Source organism: Zingiber officinale, chromosome 5A (genome assembly GCF_018446385.1).
Source record: "Zingiber officinale cultivar Zhangliang chromosome 5A, Zo_v1.1, whole genome shotgun sequence".
Taxonomy (NCBI): Eukaryota; Viridiplantae; Streptophyta; class Magnoliopsida; order Zingiberales; family Zingiberaceae; genus Zingiber; species Zingiber officinale.
The window spans coordinates 116,061,785-116,068,245 of record NC_055994.1 but is presented as its reverse complement, the minus strand read 5'-3'; positions in this window follow the sequence as shown (position 1 = coordinate 116,068,245).

The window sequence follows — 6,461 nt, the reverse complement described above, 5'->3', positions numbered from 1 at the left end:
TAAAAATTTGGTTTATTGAATTTTTAGTATACCATTAATATCAGTATGTTCAGTATAGGTAGATATAGTATATATAATATATTAAAATTTTAGTATTTTTCCATCTGTGAAGCTAGATTACTAACTCCATCCTTTCTTTAAATGTTACTTGAAATGCAATATATACATGGTTATTTCATTATTATCATATATCATGTTTATTGAGTATAAGAACAACTCTCCAAAGGAAGTGGCAACCACAGCGACCTCAGCATGGCAAGTTCAGCGCACACACATTACTTGTCTTCCAACACCGGCTACACATTCTCCAACTCCAAGCGCTTGCTTAATGTGGGCATCTTGCTCGAAGGTGTACCGAGCAATCAGTGCCGGCTTAAGGCACAAGCTTTTAATGCCTGTGCCTAGGCTCCAATAAAATTGGGGTCCATTAATATTAATTTTTTAAAAATATATTTAATAATTAAAATTTAATTTTGTCAAATGGCAAAATCGTTACTTTTCAAATGTAACCATTCGATTTCCACAAATAAGTTCAGTTATCAATTCCAATGAAAACTTTAATTAATGATATCTTAATTATAATTATTATATTCATATACAATTCTATTAAATCTATCAGCCTTCCACATCCTAATTTCATTTTCTTTTCTTCACATAATCACATTCTTCTCGTATTCTCACTACTAATTCTCTCAAATTTCATTCTTTGAATTTTTTTCTCCCTCGTCGCTGCATCAGTGATTCTCTCAACTCTCAATCTCAAAAGACATCATTCGTTGCGTTTGATTAAATGATGGGAATGACTATGGGTATGAGTTTGATAGTAGGGTGGAATGGGAATAGGAATAAAAATGAAATCGATCAAGTTATATGAGTTTGGTTGATTCCCATAAATCTAGTAATCATTCCCAAAATATCATTCCCAAATCCATAATCCAAACACTATCTTTTACTATCATTTCATTCTCTCATTCCCAAACTCATCAACCAAACACCCCCTCTATCATCCGGTAATACTTTTTCCAATCTTTTCTTCTTTATCGAAATATTCTTTATTGTTTTACATAAATAATAAATTATAGATAGAATGAATCCAAATATCATTAGAAAAATAGATCATTAGCAATTAACCAATTGTATGAATTTTTTTCTCCATATTTTATTTTTCAATGCAAGCAAATTACTAGCATTACTATTTACTAACATGATTTATGCAATTAAAAAATCATAAAATATGATTCATAGATTTTTAATACTTTTTAACTACAATAATCTGATTTATTATATACTTGTTAGTTATTAAGTATAGTTTATTATATACTATTTAAATTGATTAATGCAAATTAAATTTAATATTTTTTATTTTCTTATTATATTTGTGCATGTAATAGTCGAAGTTTGAAATATCATTAAATTAAAACTACATTGCGTAAATAAGGTTTTATTATTAATTTAATTTTATGTAATTTTATTTTGATAAAATAGTAGAGACTTATATTTTATTTGTTATTATTATTTTAATATAAATATGTCTGTAAAAAAATATGATTCTGATATATGAAACGTATGAAAAAAAAAGAAAAATAGAATAATTTATCCAATCTCAAAAAAGTTCACTTGATAGATTTATTATTAATAATAAAAATCAAAATTCAGAAAATAATACAATTGAAAATTTAAATGAAAAATTAATTGAATTTTCACCGGAGGATAATACTTTAGACAAACAGAAATCTATTAAGAACTTTCTAATGATCATAAATCGAATTCATCAAATATTAATATAACGAAGAAAATAATTGTAATTCAGGAGAAGAAAAAGATGACTTAGAGGGTGTTTGACTGAGCTTATAAGTTTTTTAAAACAGCTTATAAGCTATTTTGGAGCTTATAAGCTCTTCAAATTTGTTTGGTAAAATTTTTTTCAAACAGCTTATAAGCTGTCAAAATAAGCTGTTTTTGAGCTTATAAGCTGTTTTTAAAAAAGTATGGAAGACCCTACTTTTTTAAAAAAGATCTTATTTTAATAATTTTTTTCTCTAAAATATCCTTATATAATTTCATAAATCCTCATCTTATCCTCCATAAATTTTTATAAGCCTAATATCTTTTTATCTCGGCCGACTTTTTCTTCCAACGCTGTGTCATCTTCTCGGCCAATGCCTCTTTCCAATTTTCTCTCCTTCGGTGCAAAAATTCACTCAAAACCCTCTATTAATAAAAATCTCAAAATTTTCTATTAATAGTATTATACCCTTTTTGGTAATTTTATTAATAAAAAGATCTTATAATACCAAACACATCAATACCTTTAAGTTGATTGTAATAAGTTCACCCAAACACTTTAACAACTTATTTTTAAAATAATATCTAACAACTTATAAGCTCCTAAAACAACTTATAAGTTGTACGAGCTTATAAGCTATTTTTAATAAGTTTAGCCAAACACTCTCTTAATAGACCATGAAGATAATTTTTTAAATAATATTGATGAAACTATTATTCAAAATATATATGATCCAGCACAATGGAAAAATATAAATACCAATTTAATACACTTATTAGTTGAAAGAGGTTCAATTAGAGAAATCAATATTTATTTTCCAAATGATGAAAATTCTAGACATTTTTCTATAATTCATTATATTCGAAAATTGCCAAATGGAGAAAAACATGATAGAAAATGGTTAATATATTCAAAAGAATTAGATAAAGTATTTTATTTTTGTTGTAAATTATTTAGTCAAAAATCAATTACAATTCAATTAGCAAATGAAGGATGTCGAGATTGGAAAAATCTTAGTGTCAAACTTAAAAGTCACGAAACAAGCAGTGAACATATTATAAATATGAATATTTGGTTTGATATTGAAATGAGATTTGTTAAAAATAAAATAATTATCAAAATTTACAAGAAAAAATAAATAAGAAAAAAGAACATTGGAATAATGTATTAATAAGAATTATTGCTATAGTTAAAAATCTTGCAAAAAATAATTTGGCATTTCGTGGTACAAATGAGAAAATTTATCAAGGTAACAATGGAAATTTTTTAGGTTTAATTGAAATGATTGCAGAATTTGATCCGATAATGCAAGAGCACCTTAAACGTATTCAAAATGGTAAAATTCATAATCATTATCTAGGGCATAATATACAAAATGAGTTAATAAATATATTAGGAAAAGAAGTAAACAATATTATAATTAAAAAATAAAAGAACCAAAATATTTTTCAGTTATACTTGATTGTACTCCTGATGTAAGTCATCAAGAACAAATGTCTCTTATATTAAGATGTGTAGATATTTCAACAAGTCCAATCAAAATAGAAGAATATTTTATAGAATTTTTAAAAGTAGATGATACATTAGGAAAAGGTCTTTTTGATACACTTATTAATATAATAAAGAAAATTGAACTAGATGTAAATGACATAAGAGGACAAGGATATGATAATGGGGCTAATATGAAAGGTAAACAACAAGACATACAAAAGAGATTGTTAGATATAAATTCTAGAGCTTTTTATACACCATGTGGTTGTCATAGTTTTAATTTAGTACTATGTGATATGACTAATTCTTGTCCTAGTGCTATAACATTTTTTGGTGTGATACAACGTATTTACTCATTATTTTCTTCTTCTACAAAAAGATGAAAAATTTTACAAGACCATGTTTCTAATTTAACTCTTTAACCATTATCACAAACACGTTGGGAAAGTCATTTTGAAAGTGTTAAAGCAATAAAATATCAAGCTCCACAAATAAGAGAAGCTTTATATAAACTTACAGAAACTAGTGATGATCCTAAAACAAAAAGTGAAGCAAATTCTTTAGCAACATATGAGTTTGAAAATTTTGAATTTTTATTAGGTATGGTTATTTGGTATGATATATTATTTGCAGTTAATACTATCAGTAAATCTTTACAGTATAAAGATATGAATATTGTTATTGCATTAGATCAGTTAAAATGTCTTGTTTCTTTTTTTAATGATTATAGAGAAAATGGATTCATATATGCTGATCCGGCGGTAAGGATGGGGGACCCATTTCCTGAAGGGTCTCAGCTTGAGGACCGATGAAGGGCTGACTAAGCGGTTAATGGCCACGCCGAGCAGCTGAGTAAGTCCGAGCGGAGCTAGACATAACCCATCCAAGGGTTTGGGTTTCCGACGCCAAGGCAGGAGGATCGAAGGGCCGAGCGGGATGCCGCTCGGCTGGAACCGAAGGGCCGAGCGGGTCGTCCATTCGGCCAAGATAAGGGCGAGGGTACAAAGGGGGCCGAGCGGCCTATGCGCTCGGCTCGGGATATGGGATATCAGCTAAAGCATGTCTGATGATTAGGCCGTACACAAGATCGCACGATGGAGGACCTTGCCGTCACATCATGGAAAGGTTGATACAGTAGCAGTATGGCCTCATGGACATCTTCCTGACATATCCATATCTGGGCATGGCCCTTCTGACAGACCCATACCTGGGCATGGTCAAAGGCAGGTGGTTACTTTGATTGGTGCGCCCAGGCTTCTTCGGGAGGTCTATATAAGGCCTCCATTTCTTCACCGGAGGTATGAGAAATCTTGATCTGGAGACCACCTTCTTGTTATTCCTCGCCTGACTTGAGCGTCGGAGGGCCGTCGCCGGGACCCCCTCCCGGCTCGGTTTTGCTGCAGGTTCACCGGAGCACTCGAGGACCCAGCAAGGAGCGCCTCATCCCCAGCGTTCGTTGACCCTTGGTTCGAACAGGATCAAATTGGCGCCGTCTGTGGGAACGCACCTGCATTCGAACAGGAACAATGGATGAGGCTGGACGACAACACACCGTGACGCTTTCAACAGAAGAATTCGATGCTCTAGTCGAGATGAGGGCCACCAAACTTATGGAGCAAAAACAAAAAGCATCAGCCGAACGGCCGGAGCAACAAGCAACATCTGCGTTTGGTGGCCGAGCGGAAGCACCTCAAGCCACCGTCGCATTCCATCGGGCCTTATTTCGCACCCCTGAAGCCGCACCAGCTCGAAGAGATAGAGGCTCTTCTTCAGACGAAATGCCAAGGCGGGATGACAGGAAGGGGAAAGCTCCCCGAGCGGACTCATCTCCCGAGCGGATCAATCGTCAATTCTCGGAGGTTATTCTACGAGACCCTCTACCCAAGCACTACGTGCCTCCGACGATCGGCGAGTACAACGGAACAACGGACCCGGATGATCATCTGGGTAAGTTTGATAACACGGCTACGCTCCATCAATATACAGATGGAGTAAAGTGCCGCGTCTTCCTTACAACTCTCTCGGGATCGGCTCAACGGTGGTTTCGGAGGCTGCTGGACGGATCCATCACTAGCTTCAAGGACTTCCGAACGGCCTTCCTCCACCACTTCGCTAGCAGTCGGCGTTATCAGAAGACAAGTGTCAGCTTGTTTGCCATCAAGCAAGAGTCGAGAGAATCGCTTCGAGCCTACATCCAGCGATTCAACCAAGTGGTGATGGATATCCCAACGGCCACATCGGAGACGATGATGAATGCCTTCACTCAGGGCCTTGTGGATGGGGACTTCTTCCGGTCGCTCATCCGAAAGCCGCCCCGAGATTATGATCATATGCTACATCGGGCCAACAAATACATAAACGTGGAAGAAGCACAAGCCGCCCGGAAAAAGGAAACTCCCACCGAGCGGGCACCTATTCATGCCGAGCGGAAACAACACGCCGCTCAGCAGCCACCTAGATGACCGAAAGCTGAAGCAATCCGATCCCCCCACGCCAGGTCGCACGTACAAGAAGTGGCTGCCGCTCGGCCCAAGCCAAAAAAGAGGTGGACCCCTATGTTCTGCTCCTTCCACCAGACGAATACGCACAACACGAAGGATTGTCGAAGTCTTCCCTTCGTGGCCAATCCTGTTCCCAGGAATGCCGAACGACAGTCTCCTCCCATCGACAGGAGACAAAGGACCCATGAAGCTGACCGGACCCGCACTGAAAGGCGACATCAACAGACACCCGATCAACACCGATCTCCGAGACAGGAGAATCGCCGGGCGTCCAGAGAACGGTCACGACCGTCCGCTCGGGAAGAGGAAAACAGAAGCAATACTTCCCGGGGCGAGATTAACGTTATTGCTGGCGGGCCGACCGGGGGAGACTCCAACCGAGCCAGAAAGGCGGGCGTCCGGCAGCTACAGATCCACGCAGTTGGTTGTAGCCAAGAGCGGGCAAGTGGACCGGAAATCACTTTCGGGCCCGGAGACTTAGAAGGAATAGACGTGCCCCACGACGACGCTCTGCTCATCAAAGCGGTAATAACAAATTATACTATTCATCGCGTATTTGTTGACACAGGGAGCTCGGTCAACATTATATTCAAGAAGGTGTTCGATCAGCTGCAAATTGATCGAGCCGAGTTGCTGCCCATGATAACGCCGCTCTACGGGTTCACGGGTAACGAAGTGCAGCC